The following is a 21,201-nucleotide window of genomic DNA, read 5'->3' as shown; positions in this document are numbered from 1 at the left end:
GGACCTTCGGACTTCGGACCCTCGCTTCGGATCAGAGGCCTCGGATGCGAGGCTTCGGATGCGAGGCTTCGGTCCAGAAGCTTCGGTTTCGGATCCTTAAAGCTATTTTACTCGTTTTTACCCCGTTTCAAGCGATTTTTGACCCGGTCAAGGGTCGAGATGACCCAAATGATTACAAAAAGTTAAAGTAACTTTTGAGAGAGATTTGGGAGAGATTTCAAATAGAAAGAGATAGAGTGAAAACGATTTAGAGAGGTTTCGTTTGTGATTAATTTGAGTGTCCGGCTTCACAACGCAAGGTTCGTAAACCCCATTAAACCGTGTTTTAGTGTCTTACACAATCCCGATGATTGTGTAATAGTGTTTTATCGCTTTGGTTCGTTGTTTAGCACTTGTTAAGGCTAAGGAAAATCAAACACATGAACTTTCCAAATGATGATTTCTCATTAAAATAGCGAATTGTATAGTGATTACATAACGTAAACCCTAGCATACAAGGGTTATTGGAGTTGAGCGGTTTGACTTGTTGACTTTGAATTGACCGAAATTTGACGGTTGTCACATCATCCCCCCTTTAGAAGGAATTTCGTCCCGAAATTTTCATTTTGACTGGGATTTCAAGAGTTTGGGAAGAGATGTGGATACTTTTGTTTCATCTGATCCTCGCGTTCCCAGGTGAATTCGGGTCCTCGTTTAGCGTTCCAACGTACCTTCACGATGGGAATACGACTTTGTTTCGTTCGTTTGATTTCCCGATCCATGATTTCGACTGGTTCCTCCACGAAGTGGAGATTTTCGTTAACTTTGATTTCGTCGAGTGGTATTACGAGTGTCTCATCAGACAAACACTTCTTTAGGTTCGACACGTGAAATGTGGGATGTACTTTGTCGAGTTCCTGAGGTAATCGAAGTTTGTATGCTACTGGCCCAATCCTAGCAAGGATTTCGAATGGCCCGATGTACCTTGGATTTAGTTTCCCGCGCTTGCCGAATCGTATCATTCCTTTCCAAGGGGAAACTTTTAGTAGTACTCTATCACCCACCTGGAATTCCAAGGGTTTGCGTCGTTTGTCTGCATAACTCTTTTGCCGATCGCGAGACGCTTTCAGTCTCTCTCGAATTTGAACGATCTTTTCTGTAGTTTCCCTTATGATTTCAGGGCCAGTGAGGGTGCTATTAGAGACTTGCCCTCTAGCTAGCTGTGTATCCCCCACCTCAGCCCAACACAGGGGTGATCTGCATTTGCGACCGTAAAGAGCTTCGAATGGAGCGACTTTGATGCTAGTATGATAGCTGTTATTGTAGGAGAATTCGATAAGCGGTAGATGGGTATCCCATGCTTTACCGAAGTCTATCACACAAGCTCTTAACATGTCTTCCAACGTTTGAATGGTTCGTTCGCTCTGTCCGTCGGTTTGTGGGTGGTAGGCCGTACTCATGTCAAGCCTAGTTCCCAATGATTTTTGTAGGGACTGCCAAAACCGTGAGGTAAATCTACTATCTCTATCGGAGATAATGGATATCGGCACACCATGGAGTCGTACAATCTCTCTGATGTACGTTCTAGTCAGCTTCTCCATCTTGTCGGTTTCTTTCATTGGTAGGAAGTGTGCTGATTTGGTCAATCTGTCTACAATTACCCATATTGTGTCAAGCCCGCCCGATGTCTTAGGCAGCTTGGTTATGAAGTCCATGGTTATTCGTTCCCACTTCCACTCAGGTATATTCGGCTGTTGTAATAGCCCGGATGGTTTCTGGTATTCGGTTTTGACCTTAGCGCAAGTCAAGCACTTGCTCACATAAGTAGCAATCTCAGCTTTCATGTTCGGCCACCAGTATAATTTCTTGAGGTCCAGATACATCTTATCCGACCCGGGATGGATGGAGTATCGAGTCTTGTGTGCTTCATTCATGACGACATCTCGGAGTCCACCGAACTTCGGTGTCCAAATCCGGTTCATGATATAACGTGCTCCATTATCCTTGACTTCTAAGTTTTTATCCATTCCCCTTAATGTCTCTCCTGCCACCTTTTCTGGTTTCAAAGCTTCCAGTTGAGCTTCCTTGATTTGTATGGTCAGGTGGGAATGGATTGTCATTGTTAAGGATTTTACTCGGCGGCCCGAGTACTCCTTCCTGCTTAGAGCATCGGCCACTACATTGGCCTTGCCCGGATGATAACGAATTTCGCACTCGTAGTCATTCAGCAACTCCACCCATCTCCTCTGTCGCATGTTGAGCTCTTTCTGATTGAGGATATGCTGAAGACTTTTGTGATCAGTGAAGATAGTGCATTTCGTGTCGTAGAGGTAGTGTCTCCAGATCTTCAAAGCGAATACCACTGATCCTAATTCCAGGTCGTGCGTAGTATAATTAACCTCGTGCGTCTTAAGCTGTCTTGATGCATACGCGATAACCTTCCCTCTCTGCATGAGCACACATCCGAGGCCTTGATTCGAAGCATCACAGTACACTACGAAGTCCTCGGTTCCCTCTGGGAGAGACAAGATCGGTGCGCTGCATAGGGCTTGTTTTAACGTTTGGAAAGCAGTTTCTTGTTTATTTTCCCACTTGAATATCACACCTTTCTGCGTCAAGGTGGTGAGTGGTTTCACAATCTTGGAGAAGTTTTGTATAAATCTTCGGTAGTAGCCAGCAAGCCCAAGGAACTGTCGAATTTCGGTTGGCGTCTTGGGTGCTGACCAATTCTCGATTGCCTTGATCTTGGAGGGATCCACATGTATGCCTTTCTCACTTACCACATGTCCAAGGAAATCCACTTCTCTAATCCAGAATTCACACTTAGAGAACTTAGCATAAAGCTTCTCCGCTCTTAGTGTCTCTAGCACTTGGCGTAGATGTAGGCGATGCTCTTCTTCGCTTCGCGAGTAGATCAAGATATCGTCGATGAATACGATTACAAACTTGTCTAGGTAGGGTCGACACACTCTATTCATTAGGTCCATGAATACCGCAGGTGCGTTTGTTAAACCGAAGGACATCACCACAAACTCGTAGTGCCCATAGCGAGTTCTGAATGCAGTTTTGGGAATATCTTCTTCTTGAACTCGTAGCTGATGGTAGCCTGACCTTAGGTCGATCTTTGAGAAGAAATTTGCTCCTTGGAGTTGGTCGAAAAGGTCATCGATTCGGGGCAGAGGATATCGGTTCTTGATGGTGAGCTTGTTTAGTTCCCGATAGTCGATGCACATGCGAAAGGATCCGTCCTTCTTCTTTACAAAAAGGACTGGTGCTCCCCAAGGTGAGAAGCTTGGTCTGATGAACCCTTTGCTCAAAAGCTCGTTCAACTGACTGGACAACTCTTGCATTTCTGATGGTGCGAGGCGGTATGGAGCTCTGGCTACGGGGGTAGCTCCGGGTATTAAGTCAATTCTGAAATCGACTTGTCGTGCGAGTGGTACACCAGGAAGATCTTCTGGGAACACATCCGGGAAGTTACACACTTCGGGGATGTCTTTGATGTCTTTCACGTCTTGTTTCTTGTCTACTACATGGGCTAAGAAGGCGTGGTACTCCTTCCGGAGATACTTTTGGGCTTTGATGCATGAGATGATTTGTAAATTCGCACTAGGTTTGTTACCATAGATGAGAAGGGTTTCGTCATTTGGTAGATTGAGGCGAACGGCCCTTTCGTAACATAGAATGTCGGCACGGTGAGGAACTAACCAATCCATCCCGATGATTACGTCGAAGCTTTTTATGGTGACCGGCATCAGGTCAATTTTAAATGTATGGTTGCCTAGAGTGAGAGTACATTCTGAGTATATATCGCTAGTGCGTTCTACTTTCCCATTTGCCATTTCTACTACATAAGTATCCTTTAGTGATTGGGGATTTTGTTCAAGTAACTGTTTATATTGGTGGCTCACGAAACTCCTCTCCGCTCCACTATCGAATAGTACGCATGCATAAGAGTTATTGAGGAGAAACGTACCGGTAACCACCGTGGGATCCTCGACTGCTTCCCCATGTCCTATTTCCAGGACTCTTCCTACTCCACCAGCATTAGGGGCTTGTGCTTTGGGGCAGTCTCTTTTGAAGTGACCTGCGTCTCCACAGTTGTAGCAGGTCCGGGTTGCCCCCGTACTGGCGACTTGGTTGATTGGTTGAGCCGGCGCTTTACAGAAACGAGCAGTGTGCCCCTTCCTGTCGCAGTTGTTACAGTGCATCTCCCTACAAGCACCATTGTGGTGAAAGTTGCACTTGTTGCACTTAGGTAGTTTTCCCGCATATGGCTTCGGTGGTGCTGGAGTGGTAGCAGTAGTGACAGTATTAGTGGCAGCATGGACAGCAACAATTTGTTGCTTCTTAGCGGGGTCCTGTGCTGGTTGGCTCTTCTTTTCGTTCCAGAACTTCCTTTTGTTGTTTCCTCCTTTTGATTTATCAGTGGTGGTGGTTGTAGTATTATGACCGGCTCGGTGGTCAACAAGTTGTTGTGCCAGCTCCCTGGCACTGTCAAAAGTAGTTGGCCTTGAAGCCAGGACACTACTTTGCACGTGGAGAGACAGTCCCCAAAGGTATCGCTCCACCTTTTTCTCCTCCGGAGTAACCATTGTTGGGCAGAGGAGAGCCAATTCATTGAATCGGGTGGTGTAGGTTTCAAGGTCAGAGCCCGTCATCCTGAGGTTCCAAAGTTCTTGTTCCAAATTTTGAATTTCACCTCTCGGGCAGTACTCCTTCATCATCAACGCTTTTAGTTCTGCCCAGGTTATGGAGCTAGCCACTTCGAGAGTAAGTGACTTAATCCGGCAGTTCCACCAAGTAAGGGCCCGGCCGGTGAAGGTGAAGGCTGCGAACTTAACTTTGCTCGCTTCGGGGCAAGAGCACACCTGAAAGACTACTTCGGTCTTTTCAAACCATTGCATCAACGCGATGACTCCCCTGCTTCCATTGAAGTTGTCGGGTTTGCCATTTGTGAAGTCTTTGTATGAACACTCTTTTGCACGCCATGTACTGTCTCCGTGGTTAGAGTGTGTAGCTCCCGATCCCGAACCACCAGCTCCGTTGGTCCCTATCTGCGACATTGCGGCCGCTACGGCTGCTGTTACTGCAGCCTGGAACATCGCGGGATCAAACTGTGGAGGCGGCGGCGGAGGAGGTGTTGCTGTGTTGCTGGAAGGTCTTGGTCTTCTCCTTGGCGGCATGATTCTGGCATAAGTCGTAAACCAATGTACTTTTAGTAAAAGTGTATTTATAGGGAGAGAAATCTTTTATACATAAAGTATATTTTTACGTTGTTTTCCGGTATGTTTACGATACATACGATTTTATACTTTTTATTGACCCAATACATTGGGTTATGAGGTAAAATGAAAGTATAAAATATTTTTATTATAGTAACACAAAATACTCCTATAGTATTTGTAAATGTTTAGTTTTGAGTTCTTAAAGTATCCTTTGTAGTATGTTATTAGGTTTGTTAGATTTGTTGTCCATCCTGACCATCCCCCGGTATATGCAAGTCAATTCCCGAACAGATATAATTGATCAGGCTATATCCTTCCCAGACTTGATTTACATATACCAAGGCATACCCATAATGTACAACTCCTCTTCTTTTATTTTATGTTTTTCTAGTTATGACACTATGTGAGCATGTATGCATGTATTTATACTTTTAATAAAAAAAAATCATTTATTTTCTAAAAGTATATTTATTTGAAAAATGCACAAATCAGAGACTATTAGTCCCAATTGTGTTTATAGTTTGTATATCTTATGTGGTTTGATATACTTAATTCACTATAAACTGCGCTCTGATACCAATCTGTCACACCCCCAAACCAAGGATGGCGGAAACGTCCGGGGGTGGAGGACTTCATGTATAGTATCATAACAGCAATTGTAATAGTAATTCAAGCAAACACAACCAACATATATATAATTGAAAAAAATTACATCATTGTATGAATTACATGTTTACGAATCAATTACAATATGTTGATAAAATATGAAATAGTAGACGCCTTAGCGTCCCATCCTCAAAAGCACTTGATTACCTGTTTAATGATTTCCTGAGAATACAAGTTGTTTGAAAAAGTGTCAACACAAAGGTTGGTGAGTTCATAAGCTTTTCGTTTGTAAAAGTAGTATTTGTGTTAGAAAAATCCAATATTTTCCTTAATGTGTAAATGTAGTCTTAAAACCCAAAGACCGAAATGTACAAGTAATTTGTCATATTTATAGTAAAATAATGCAAGTTTAAATCGACATAAACTCGTTAAATTTTAATGAAGTTCCCGTAATTTCCAATGTTTGTTAATACTTTATGTGAGCTTATTATAACCATACTATGACCAAGGTTGCCTAAAACGACGTTCTTCAGGCGTCGGAAATGTTATGACATTTGTCACCCCAGACCTATCGGTCTAACAGTTGCATGCAGTTTAGGTGTGGGTTTGTCAAACCCAATATAGATCTATACACAAGTATCACGCTCTCCCTCAAGGAGACTCTGGTTACAATACAGGACTTAATGGTAATTTGAAGTAAATGTCTCACAAAGTCATTAACGGAATTACGTGTTATGAAAACTTGGTACCGTATGGCCGTACCTTGCTTAATGAAAATATCCTTTGTATAAATGTACCCTTTTTAAATGTATGTGTTATGTAATGTATCATAAACTATACCTATTATAGTTTATCAACCAAGGGTAGTACGTGGTAATGTATGCAAACTATATTCAAAATAGTTTATTTAATGTTTGAATGTATCGATTGTACTTTGATTATAATCACTTGTTATTCTTTATATTTTATATGACCAAATCCAGTTGTAAACTGATGTGTGTCTAAATATTAAGATAAAATGTCATATATTGCAGTAACATATAATCACATAAAGATATACACCTTGCTCAACATGTTACAAGGTGAAATGAACTTAACAGCAACTTTTCGTTAAAAACAGTTTCTGTTACCGTTCTTAGAAAATTTATAGAAAAATCATCAAAGCTCTAAATCCAAATCCGCAAATTTTGAGAGTTTGGAATATGAGTCTAGTTTGTTCGTAAATTTTATCATGATTTTTAGTGATCTCTAACAGAGGTGAAAATGTTCATAATCACAGACTGGTCCGGGTTTGCCTCTGAAATGACAGGCAGTTTTGTAAAAATCACCATAAATTGTAGAAAAATCATATGGAGATGTGCAAGTAGCCATTTTAAAGCTAAGAGTTTGAACTACTTGCACCTGAAACAGTTTTGAAAACTAAAATATTTAAGTTGACCAAAACAGTCCGTGATTAACGTCCATCTTTTCTGATGTAATCTGTTAGGAAAAGTTTAATTGTGTTCTTGATGATTTTACTTGTATTCCCCCCCTTAAAACTTAAGAAAACATGTAAATGTATGGGTATGAACTCACCTTATGTGGTTTCAGTAGATGAAAGTGAGAGAGAGGAAATGTTCAACCCAAGAACACTAAGAAGATGTCTTGACGACTCGAGAATCTAACACCGAATAAGATGGAACTTGTGTAAGATATCAATGATTTGAGTGTAATGGAGTTTAATAATTATGTGAATGATGAAGATACTTACTAATTGAAGAAAGAAATCCCTGGAGAAAGCCTTGAAGTTCTTGAAGTTGAGAGAAAAGATGAGAGAATTTTGGAGAGTGTTCTTGGTTGCTAAGTGTAGAATGAAAGAGTTTTATGGAGAATGAGGAGAGAGGATCAATCCTCCAGCTCTTAGAACGTGGGAAGAGCTGGAGATTGGCTGTAAAGGTCCACTAAGGAGACAAGGGGTAGTGGGAAAGAATGGCTAATCATAGAGTGAGGTGGTGGTGGTTTGCTTTTGCCATAAATTAAGGAAAAACAAATATTCCCTCAATAATTAGTTCAATCACCAATTCTTTTAATATATTTTATAAAAACCCTGGAGATTTATATATTTTGGGGCCTTAGTTTATAAAATAAAGTTTTGGGTGAAAATTCCACGTTAAAATAATGAAAAACGGAGTTAAAACGAAGTCGTAGTAGAAAAACCGGTAAATCGCTTCGGACTTCGGACCCTCGGACCTTCGCTTCGGACCTTCGGACCTTCGGACTTCGGACCCTCGCTTCGGATCAGAGGCCTCGGATGCGAGGCTTCGGATGCGAGGCTTCGGTCCAGAAGCTTCGGTTTCGGATCCTTAAAGCTATTTTACTCGTTTTTACCCCGTTTCAAGCGATTTTTGACCCGGTCAAGGGTCGAGATGACCCAAATGATTACAAAAAGTTAAAGTAACTTTTGAGAGAGATTTGGGAGAGATTTCAAATAGAAAGAGATAGAGTGAAAACGATTTAGAGAGGTTTCGTTTGTGATTAATTTGAGTGTCCGGCTTCACAACGCAAGGTTCGTAAACCCCATTAAACCGTGTTTTAGTGTCTTACACAATCCCGATGATTGTGTAGTAGTGTTTTATCGCTTTGGTTCGTTGTTTAGCACTTGTTAAGGCTAAGGAAAATCAAACACATGAACTTTCCAAATGATGATTTCTCATTAAAATAGCGAATTGTATAGTGATTACATAACGTAAACCCTAGCATACAAGGGTTATTGGAGTTGAGCGGTTTGACTTGTTGACTTTGAATTGACCGAAATTTGACGGTTGTCACATGTTGTGACTTGTTCAGACGAGTGAGTTATTATAATTACTTTTAATATCCCCAAATTTTTAATCTTATATTAAATATAATTTAAAATTTTAAAGTAATTTTTATTTAGAAGACGTACCGCTATTCGCTGGTGGTTCCGGGGCAGCTTCTCCTGCGGTGATCATCAGAATTCGTCCATCCGTGCCAGAGTTCTTCGTTATCGGGCAGTCCCTTTTGTAGTGCCCAGTCTCACCACAACCATAGCATGCCTGGTTTACTTCTACTCCGGGGACTTGGGAGATCGGTTGTGCCGGCGCCCTGCAAAAATGGGCAGTGTGCCCCTTCCTGCGGCAATTCATGCACTGCATTTCCCGACAAACTACGGTGTGGTGGTAGTTACACTTTCCACACTTCGGGAGAGTCCCAACATATCGATTGACAGTTGTTAGAGTGGCAGGTGTTGTGGCGGCGTATACAATAACCATTTGTTGCTCCTGCGGGGGTTCATGTGTTGTTCGCTCCTTCCTCTTTTTCCCCGACTTTCGTTTATAGTCCCCTCCCTTTGATGGCTCGGGAACGGGGACCACCACGCCATGGCGGACTCCATGGCCAATGAGTCTCTCGGACAGGCGTTTGGCGCTATCGAAGGTTGTTGGATTAGAAGACAGTACATCCCCCTGAATCAGGGTAGATAACCCTCAGATGTACTTTTCTATCTTCTTACTCTCCGAGGTAACCATCCCGGGGCACAGTTCTGCCAGGTCGCTAAACCTGTTATTGTAGGTCACTATGTCTGAGCCGACCATGGTATGCTCCCATAGCTCTTGTTCCAGCTTTTGAACTTCGCCCCTTGGGCAATATTCTTCCAACATCATCTCTTTTAGGTTCTCCCAACCTATCGAGTTAGTCACTGGTAGGGTCAGTGACTTAACATGGCTATTCCACCATGTTAGGGCTCTGTCGGAGAAGATGTAGGAAACAAACTTCACTTTTCTCCATTCTGGGCATAGACAGATTTCGAAGACCAAATCTGTTTTCTCGAATCATCGCATCAGAGCAATGACTCGCCCATTTCCATTAAAGGATTTGGGTTTGCAGTTCATGAAGTCTTTATACGAACACTCCTGTGGGTGTCCGTGGGTATCTCCGGGGTTAGTTAAGTGGGTACCGCTACCAGATCCAATGGTACTATTTGTGCGAATGTGAGTTATAGTAGCTGTTACTGCGACCGTTATCGCTGCTTGGAGAGCAGCAGGGTCGAATTGTCGTGGTGGATTCTCTGTTGTGCTATTGACTACGCGCCTTACAGGTCTACCGTGAGGCATCTTTTGCTAAAAATAATACAAAGATGAGATGGAAATAAGTCTACAGATGTGGTTATAAGCCAAAAGCTGAATGACAAAGTTATCCTAGCTCTGAGTGTATCTGGTTCTGACTTTCATAGGGTTCTAGAAAACAATTCATAATGGGAGTCTATATAAAATAAGCTTTATGAATCAAAAGTGGCTATCCTCGAATGAATCTCTGTCAATTGAATATCCGTTACTGGTTGCACGAAAAAGAAATAATCCTAACACATAGTGTGAGTAGTGTATTCACTACCTCACTAAGTCAATCAAGGTTATTATTTATTAGCGTGACGCATAGGACGTTTTGGTTTCTTCGGCTGATCCCTCCTTGGAAAACTCCTCTTGAATCTCTTTTTGTTCCTCCTTGACTCCTCTGCTGACTGCTATGATGGAGTGGTTACATCTATCTGGGTTTGTCGTGCGAGAATGGAAGTGTCTAAAGAATCTATGAGATTAAGTGAAACATTATAGGGTGATCCTTACCGGGTCCTCCTATAATTGCGGAGTGTACACAAGTTGTATATAATTTAAGATTAAATAGACCTTCGAATAAGTGATCCTACTCTAAAACCACAACCAAACAAGGAACAGGAAGTAGAGCATAGATCATAAATTCTAAGTCTATAAAATCTCAATTATATAAAACCTTGGGAGTATACACTCCAGAATTATAGACCTACCAGAAGGGTCTTTTAAATTTTCACATAAGTTATTTATAGTGCCCAAAATACTCCTATAGTATTTTAATGTAATGAACTTGGTATGTTTTAAACTTGTTATTGTCTTATAGTATCATAAAATACTCCTATAGTATTTTAAATTTATGTTCTGATCTAGAAATCCCTTGTGTATAGAGTTAGGTAAGTTTTAAGACTGTTACAACACCACATCACTCCCAAACACATTTTGGTCATATCTCAAATGAATATAGTTGATCAGGCTATATTGATCTCATATATGATTACATAACTGCCCAGGTTTGACCGCAGTGTCCAACCTTTAAATACTTATGTTCTGTTCTTCTTGTGATACTTGATCTAGAATGTATATATGTATAAGTAGGTAGGTATACTTTTATAAAATATTGTTATACTTTAAAATATACTTTTAGTCAGAGCACTTCGGCCCCATTGCATTTATAGTTGTATATCTTTTATAGGTTGATATACTTAGTTCACTATAAACAATGCTCTGATACCAATCTATCACACCCCCAAACCGGAACGGCGGAAACGTTCGGGGGCGGAGGACGTCATATGTAGTATCACAACACATGCATCATAGTAGTAAGGTACAATTAGAAAAAGTCTATGTGTTGCATAGAAAAGTGGAAAGAAAGTGGGCTCATGAGAAGAGTCTAAGGTTGGATGTGGAGTCCTTGTAGAGAACAAGGTGACCAAGCGTCACACATAGATAAAAAATTAGAAAGTTTAACATTCCAAAAATCAAGGTAACATTTTTCATTTTTCAAAACCAACCAAAAACCATAACTGTTTACAAAGCATAGTTTCCAAAATGTCAAAATCACAAATCAAAGTATCCCAAAATCAAATCTCATAAAATTTAAAGGATGTGCACGATCAAGCCTTCGCTTTGCCCTGATCATCTGAAGTACCTGAAACATAAAACTTAAACTGTAAGCCAAATCTTAGTGAGTTCCCCCAAATACCACACAACAGAACATATACAAAACACATACTAGGTCTACAACCTCCTAGTTGGATTAACCCTTGCCTATAACCTTCCGGATGGATTGCCCTGGCCCATAATCTTTTGGTTGGATTGCCTAATAAATACTAGGACCACAACCTCCTGGTTGGATTACCCCTAGCCCACAACCTTCCGGTTGGAATGCCCCGACCCAAACCATTTCGGTTTGATTGCCCAGGTTTGTTGACTGGCAGCACAATGCGGTACAGTCTCAATGCAACCACACTATGTCGACATGTATAAAGGATGAACACATAACAACAACCAGATAATCATGTAGATCTTAACAGCTCACTATAGCATGACAATATTCCAAACCAGAATACCAATCTTCTGGGCCGACATTGGTACCTTCGACCCACAAGTACAGTGAGGAAAACTCACCTCATAGTCTGAAAAGATAGCTGAACAGATCACAGCTCCAACCACTGACTCTATAGATCACATATATAACAAAAAATAACCTAGTCTCAAACTACTACTCAAAATACCCAAAATGCCCCTAGGTCAAACCCCAGTCAAATCTCAAATTCAGCAAGTCAAAAATTTAAGGGAAGGTCAAGTTGGCTGAGTACGCCATGCATACTCAGCTACTATGCTGGGCGTGGTCTCACCTCATCTATAAACACATGACTCTAACCCAGTACACGCAGCGTATCCATAGGCACCCTCAGCGTACTCCAACTGAATCCAAAAATTCTTATTAAGAACTTATTCATTAAAGACCTAGCGTCCAAACTCAAATCTAGATCCATAACATCATTCTAAGTCATAAAGTTTCCACCTTTATGACTTTCCATGGCTAGACAAAGCCCAAAAGCTAAAACCCTAACTTAATAATCCATTAAGACATCACGACTCTTGCATGGAAGGGACATAAGGACCAAGATCTTATTTTTTATGGTTCTTAATAGCTCCATAATGGATAAAATTTTCAACTTTTTCTATTAGGATGGTCCAAACAACCAAGATCTAGTCTGTAAGTCTCAAACGGACCAAAAATGCATCTTTCTCAAGTAAATTCATTAAGTCTAAGTCTCCAACCTTCAGATCTGAATCAATATGACGTTTAAATGGATAAAGTTTCCAAATTTATCCATAACAAGGTCACAAACTTTCAAGATCTAAACTTTATGAACTAAAGTAACCAAAAAGTGACAAATATGAAGATTAACAAGATCTATGAAACTAATGAGCAAGTTTGAATATTTTTACACACAAAGGTCTAGAACTGAGGTAATATTCTTGGATCTATGCTTGAATCCTTCTTCCATACACTTTGCCACCACCTTCTTCTTCAAGATTCCACCTTCTAATGGAGAAATAAGCTCATAAATGATGTCAATGTTCAAAATAAGTGAGAGGAGGCTAGGGTTTCTAGTTAGAGGCTCAAGAGGGTGGAGGCTGATGTTAAGAAGGACCCTCGGGGGGTTAGAGACCTTAAATAGGGCTCAAAACCATGAAAATATGGTTTTTACTCTACGGCGGTATGCCCATTGTAATGCCCTAAAAACACGTTTCTACAACCTAGTACGCCCAACGTACTAGCTAGTGTATGCCCAACGTACTGCTAGACTCCCTATTTGCAGCTTAATTTCAAACAATCATAACTTCTTCGTTTCAACTCCGTTTTTGATGATCTTTATATGTACGAAAAGTTATTGAAGAGCCCCCAATCCGACCTAATTACTTTTAACTTAAAACATATCAAACTAAAATCCTTATTCCAAGAAATAAGTATGAAACATCACTTTTCCCGTTTACCTGTTGACTCCAAAACACAAACCAAGGGCTCAGATTGCATAACCAGTATTATCAACATCCAATAGGCTCTAAACTCTATTCACTTGAATCCCAAGGCCTTTACTTGATCCATTTATTTTCTAAAATCCTAAAATAAGAAACTTCACGAAACAGGATGTTACATCTCTCCCCCACTTAAACTGGATTTTGTCCTCGAAATCCGTCTCGGTTACGATTTCTGGAACAACACCAACATATTTCATAAACTCCCTCTAATAATTTTGAATCAAGGCATCTTCTACAGAAAACTTGAGAGACCGCTCAAAAACCCACAACTTCCAACAAACAACCCAATAACTTGAAAATGCTTAATCGCAACAATTTTTTCCCTAACTCTATGACCCAATTTTCAGAGAAAACCACACAAATCGGGAACTCTCATAAATACAACCACAAACCAACTTCGTTACTATATTCCCCGAAACTGAGAACCCATCAGTTTATACTTCAAAAACCTTACCCTAAGACTGATGATCGTCTATTCATCAAACCTACCCCTAGTCATTGACTAGGAACACCACCAAAATATGCTGAAAGAATACCTAAAACATACCGATCGTGAATTCTGCCCAATACCAAATCCGTAAATTGTTCCCAAAAACCTTACAAACTTGTCTTCCTGACAAGTCATCTCCAACATACTGCTCTCACGAGCATAGTGATGGTCCATCCAAGAATTTCAACTTGCATCCAAATCCCTTATCTGCTCAGGTGTACATCCACCTGATAAATCACTTGAGACATTTACACCGAACTTCATGACTTGAGTCTCCACAACCAATACCTAACATTGGTAACCAAACTTAAAATAGTAGACTGCAATCAAACGATGTTCTTATTGTCACAACCCCACAAGATACTACATATGCACAATTATTACTCCTAATAGCCTTTAACTACCCACATGATCCAAACTAGCTAGTCACTAAGCCTCCCGACTCCCACAATGCGCAAACACCCAAACATGCCAAGAAAACTAACGATCTGAGACCTAAGAGTCTCAATCAAAAGACTATCTAGTCCCACCCTTATGAATCATACAACCACTAGTTCACGATACATTGTGACTCCTATTACCCACTAAATGATAAACTCATGGTACTAATTTGATCTTGCGGTCATCCCATCAATGGCCTGAAGACTCACGACCAACACTATAAGGGCCCAAAGATATCTAGCCATCAATCCAACGGCTTGTAGGAACCCAATCAACATCCATCTCAATGTTAACCAAACACAAATACGAGTCATACCCTTTTATCACGCACAATTCCTTTCACAGTACATGCTGCTACCAATGCAAAATCAGACGAAAACATGGTCGCACACAATCAGAGAAAAATATAGCATGGTGCACTATTGCGCCATTTCAAGGGCTACAACCAATTAAGATCTACCATGCCAATAACTCGAGCCTAATTTTTTTATGCTATCTTACTCAGCCTACATATATCCCCAAGGAAACACATAACCAACCCTAGATTTACTGCACTCCACCTTCCTCAAAACTTTACCCATATGGTGTGGTACCATAAGATCTAACTAGAATGATGAACCTCAACTGCTAATAGAAACGTCCTCATGAATGGCCGAAACTAAGATCCCACGCCTTGATTGAAACTGAACAGATCATACCAATATGCAACTAGCTTGATAAAACTTCCAATGTTATCAGATATGCTGCAAAAACCCTAGTCGGGTCAATCCAGATGCCAACCCCGCCAACGCGATATGCCAAAATTGGATTTTGCATAGATCCAAAGCTACACTTGAAAACTAAACAATGTTGCCCCAACATCCGATCTTCCAATAACCAAGGAAATCTACCAAACTCGACCCTGCTATGAACAATAATTCCACAACCAACCATTGAGGATACCCATACCCAGAAACCAAAATGTATAATGTACAGATTTTGACAATAGGTCGACGCATCCGTTGAACCCCACTGATACAACTCGAAACTTCCGAAGAACCTCTACTATTGACAATGAACGAAAAGACCAACGATCGAGAGTGCATTGAAAACTAATCCACTGATCTAATACACAACTGGACAAAGCCCAAGAGGAACTAAACATACCAAACTCTGAAAGTGATTGACGATCAACAACTGTCCATCCTAGAATATAGTTATCCATCTATACAACAAGTTGACAAATCCTTCAACAATCGATACTTGAGTGACCCAAATGCCTCTTGACCTATTCCTTGACGTTCCCAAAAGGAACCCCTGGCTGCAACGAGCTCATTGTCCAACATCTTCTTGTCGCTAAGATGACTCTTACATTCCTGAACACATACATCTGATGGCAACCTGCTCTGCACCCCCGTCTTGACCAAATACTGAACCAAAGTTTTGCATACCCGAACCACAAATACTTATGACACATGCTGCTAAAACCATAACTTGAACAGATCGTTGATTCTCTAAGCAGCATATCCAGTTCTCCCCCACTTAGGGTTGTAACCACCACCATCTGACGTTGCAAACAGACCAAAACTCAAAGCGAAAATAACCTCATAAATGATGTCAAGGCTCAAAATAAGTGAGAGGAGGCTAGGGTTTCGAGTTAGAGGCTCAAGAAGGTGGAGGCTGAAGTTAGGAAGGACCCCCAAGGGGTTAGAGACCTTAAATATGGCTCAAAACCATGAAAATAGGGTTTTTACTCTACGACGGTACGCCCAACGTACCTAAATTTACACCCAGTGTAATGCCCTAAAAATGTGTTTCTTCAACCTAGTGCGCCCAACGTACTAGCTAGTGTACGCCCAACGTACTGTCAGACTCCCTATTTCTAGCTTAACTTCAAACAACCATAACTTCTTCGTTTCAACTCCTTTTTCGATGATCTTTATATGTAGTGAAAGTTATTGAAGAGCCCCACAATCCTATCTAATTACGTTTACCTTAAAACATACCAAACTAAATTCCTTATTCCAAGAAAGAAGTCTGAAACATCACTTTTCTCGTTTTACCCTTTGACTCCAAAACACAAACCAAGGGATCGGATTGCATAACCACTATTATCAACATCCAATAGGGAATAAAACCTATTCACTTGAAGCCCAAGGCCTTTACACGATCCATTTATTGTCCAAAATCCCGATATAAGAAACTTCTCGAACAGGATGTTACAGAAATATAGGGATGTGATACTTCCCAATTTGAAAGATAAGTATGCTTTGTAAGATATATCTTTGGTGTATCAAGTATAGATTTTGGTAAGTAATAAGAAATGAGACAGTCATAGTAGTTGGCTAGCGAGCAACTGAGGACTAGAAAAGATAAATACCTAAGAATTTTCATGATTGAAAATGGTTTATGAGAAAATAGAAAGAGAAGTTATGAATCACGTGATGAGATGGTAATATTGAAACATGGTAAGTATGATGTCCATGTAGTATGTCGTCGCTACAGGCGCATGGTAATGAATTAGGTATAATAGGATGCTTAATAGGATGCTTAATTTATAAGTGGTTAGTCATCCTATGAATAGGCCTAAGAGCAAGAAATATGGATCAAGATACATCAATGATAGATTAGAGGAAAGATGGGGCAGTTAGTTATCACCAACTGATAAGGTTAGTTATATATATCTCATTCTCTCTATTTAAGTTAATTTATACATTAGATATATATATATATATATATATATATATATATATATATATATATATATATATATATATATATGGCTAGGTTATTTTGTTTATTACATTTATTGTGTGCTAGAATGCACCAATAGGAATTTAGTAAATTAAATAATTATTTAATTAAATAAATATAGATATTAAATGATTTCCATAATTATATGTATATTAAATGATATCCATAATTATAATTCTTTTTTTATGGAAACTAATTAAATCTGTCATTAATGTCAGCAATAACATTCTTTCAGAATGAATTCGCATCTAGGTTTTTATATATGAGTTCGTATTTTGTTTCAGGACTCACTCACTTAAAATACAATAAAGTTGCATGGAATATGAAGAACGAGAGTGTATTCTACTAGATATACACTCTCATTCTGCTGGAATACACTCTCATTCTTCTAGATATAAATTTATTCTGAAAGAATATTATTGTTGACATTAATGACGAATTTAATTAGTTTACATAAAAATGAGTTATAAGTATGGATAGCATTTAATATACATATAATTAATACTAAATTCCTATTGGTGCATTCTAGCACACAATAGATGTGAGAAACATTTGAACCTACCTCTCTCTCTCTCTCTCTCTATATATATATATATATATATATATATATATATATATATATATATATATATATATATATATATATATATATATATATATATATATATATATATATATATATATATATATATATGTGTGTGTGTGTGTGTGTGTGTGTGTGTGTGATAACATGCTGTCGCGTGCGTATTAAGCAAATAAATTTATCACTGCTGGTTGCACTAAAAATATAGTACAGGGAAACAGGGTCGAATCCTCAGGAACACAGCCTAAAAGTCAATGCATTTTTGCATCAGGCACAATCTAGTTAAGAAACAGAAAAATAAAAAGGGGGTTTTGATTAAAACTAAAAAACTAAAATTTCCAGTGATATTAAATTTAAACGAAAATCAATATTAAAAATGATTTCAGTTCTGCTGTGGATTTCCTAATCATGCAACTAACTCTGATTTGATTATTTGAGATGCGTTCTATCTAAGCTGGTACTGTGAAAAACTAACAAGCTCCAGTGTAATCTCTTTTACCTAAACTAGTTAATCAAAACAAGCACTTTGAATTAACCCTAACTTTTTACTGTTCAATTCAACAAGCTCTTAATTAAATCAGAAAAATTGCATTAGGTTCTTTGTAAAATTCCTAGAAATACCCAATACTTCTCACAAGCTCGAAAGCATAAAGGTATGATTTTTACAGTTTATACCAGAGTTAAATCCCAAAACGGAACCAATCTGATACTTGTTACTTTTTACTAGTTAATTAGAACAATTACAGATTCTATTAACTGACTAACTTGAATGATTAAAACCCTAGTTAGGTGATCAGACTAATAAGAATTTAAAACCAAACATTCATTAAGCTCAGAATTGAAAAATCTAGATAGAAACACAAAATGAAAATCAGATCTGAAAGCTAATCACATGAAAAGTACTAGTCTATGTAGAATTGAAAATAACGTTTAGCCAGACATGGCCAAAAATGAAATCAAACTAGATAAAAAAAACATTTATTGATCAATCTAGATAAACTAAATGTGTGAGATGATTCGCAGTCTTCAGATCTCCAAAAGTCGATGAAAGAATTCAAAAATCGCCTTTTGAAGTGGTTTTCTTCGTTTGGAATCGTCCAACTCTTACAACTGATTATGAGGGTTGTACTTATACTCAAGGTGGAAGCTTCTGGAACAAGAAACTGATAACGTGCGATCGCAGGTTTTCAAGAAAACGCATCACGGACCTTTTTAATGAAGTACGATGTTTTTCTGGGCTTTTTTGGAAAAGTTGCGATCACATAGAGGGAAGTTGCGATCGCATGTACATAGGTTGCGGTCGCATGTATTGATTTATACTTCAGATGACTTCCAGAAGACTTATTTTGACCCTGGGAAGCTTCGTGGAAAACATGCGATCGTAGGAAACACATGCGATCACATTTTAGGCTATTTAATCGCAGATTTGTCTTTCTTATAAACACAAATTTTTTTGGAAATTGTGTCTAGTTTTCAGAACATTTTGAATCTCGTCAATCGGAGTTACAGTTCATGAGATATGGTCAAAATACTGACAGGGGGTCAAAGCTGTCAGCAACATCCTCTAGCTTCAGATTGTAGATTCTATCTTCGTGTGATCAATTCGATCGAATGTTTCTTAACCGAATAATCTTTCAAGCATTCCTCAACATATCCCTTCAGTTCTAACTCCATTTAGGCTCCAAATATGCATCCAACTGCTCCCAAAGCACTGTTCACTCGAACTATCTGAAATTAACATAAAAAATATGATCAATACGGGAATTCTAACGAAAAACATGAGTTGAACATTATTTAATTAAATGACACAAAAATGTACAAAATATGATGCTAAATGATAATGAAAACTACCCTAAAAGATGCATAAAATGGCATCTAACAGTATATGTGTGTGTCTGTGTTTATGTGTAAAGTGTCATGTATCTGAGCATGACAAAGAGGAAGGAAATATAGGGTTATATACATTATATCCCTATGTAAGATTAAGAAAATGTGGGTATACGTGTAACACATGTATCTGAGCATTTATGTATAACCAAAGTATGTACAAGTGGGTAAAGAAGAATGTGGGTATCGCGAGGTATACCCGTAAGAGTAGATAAAGAAAGAATATGATTGTATGTAATATAATCCTATGTATAAATAGATGATAAGAAAGGTGTATGTGGATACCTAAGAGATAGAAGATTATTATATATAATATAATCATATGAGTATGTAAGTATGTCTAGCTACCATTAGTATTGTAGAATGCTACATAGATAAAGATTAAGTACTTAATGATTTAAGTACTAGAAGAGAAAGATTAGAAGGTTTCTTGATGAGACATAGATATAGATGTTCCTTCGCAGAAAAAAGATGGATTGTTCCTACGGGAACATGAGTATGGTTCCTTTAGGAATAAACGATAGAAAATTCATGCGGGAATAAGAGTAAGGCTCCTATGGGGACAAAAGATAGAAGATTCATTCAGGGATAAGAGTAGAGATTCGCATAGGGACAAAGAGTATGATTCCTGTGGGAATGAGATTATTTCCCTATGGGGAAAGAGATAGATGATTCCCTCTGGGAATGTAGATAGATGGTTCTTGCAAGAATCTAGATTGACTATGATTAGAAGAGATAGAGAAAGGTTCCTTGGGAGGGATAAGATTAGAGAGTTCTTTGTAAGAACTTAAATGTAACCCATAAGAGGTTAAGAGTAAGGAATCCATGAGGGATTCAAGAGTAAGAAGGAAGATGAATGATCCATGATGGGTCATAAGAAAGATATATATATATATATATATATATATATATATATATATATATATATATATATATATATATATATATAGAGAGAGAGAGAGAGAGAGGGTAAGACTAGGTTAGCGGGCCTAGTAATGAAAGTGGTATGTTATTCCCTTAGAGTATGGGATGAGACCTTTGGTCTAGATGTGTATAGAGTGCTGAGGCACCAGAGATGAGAATAGAGAAGAGAAAGGGTTAAAGTATGTATATAGCATGAGAAGAGCCTGTTAAGAGGCTGAGAGCAGAGTAAGAGACATAGTTAGAGACATAGATAGAGTGAGATAGGAATTCGTTAAGAGGCTAAGCGACAGAGTATGAGAAGGGCCTGTTAAGAGGCTAAGAAAATAATATGAGAAGAGCATATTAAGAGGCTTAAGAGAAAGAATATAGGAGAGAAAGGGATAGAGGTAAGAAAGAAAAGATAGCAGTGTATGCTATAAAAGAAAAAGAGAACGATTAGATAAAAATAAAAGAGAAGAGTAACAGTGTATGCTATTAGAGATTGAGTTAGAAGATAAAGTATGAGAAAGAGAAGAAAAGAAAGAACAATAACTCACCAGACACATAGTATCTGATACTGCATAGTTTTATGTTTTCCAGGTTCAGGTTGTAGCAGTCGTTGTACTAGGATGCCATTCTTTGTAATTCCTTGTTGTTCTTGTAGTAGATAGATTTTTATTGTAAACCCGTGATTGT

Source organism: Lactuca virosa, chromosome 9 (genome assembly GCF_052849685.1).
Source record: "Lactuca virosa cultivar CGN04683 chromosome 9, Lactuca_virosa_CGN04683_v6, whole genome shotgun sequence".
Lineage (NCBI taxonomy): Eukaryota > Viridiplantae > Streptophyta > Magnoliopsida > Asterales > Asteraceae > Lactuca > Lactuca virosa.
This window is presented reverse-complemented; position numbering follows the sequence as displayed.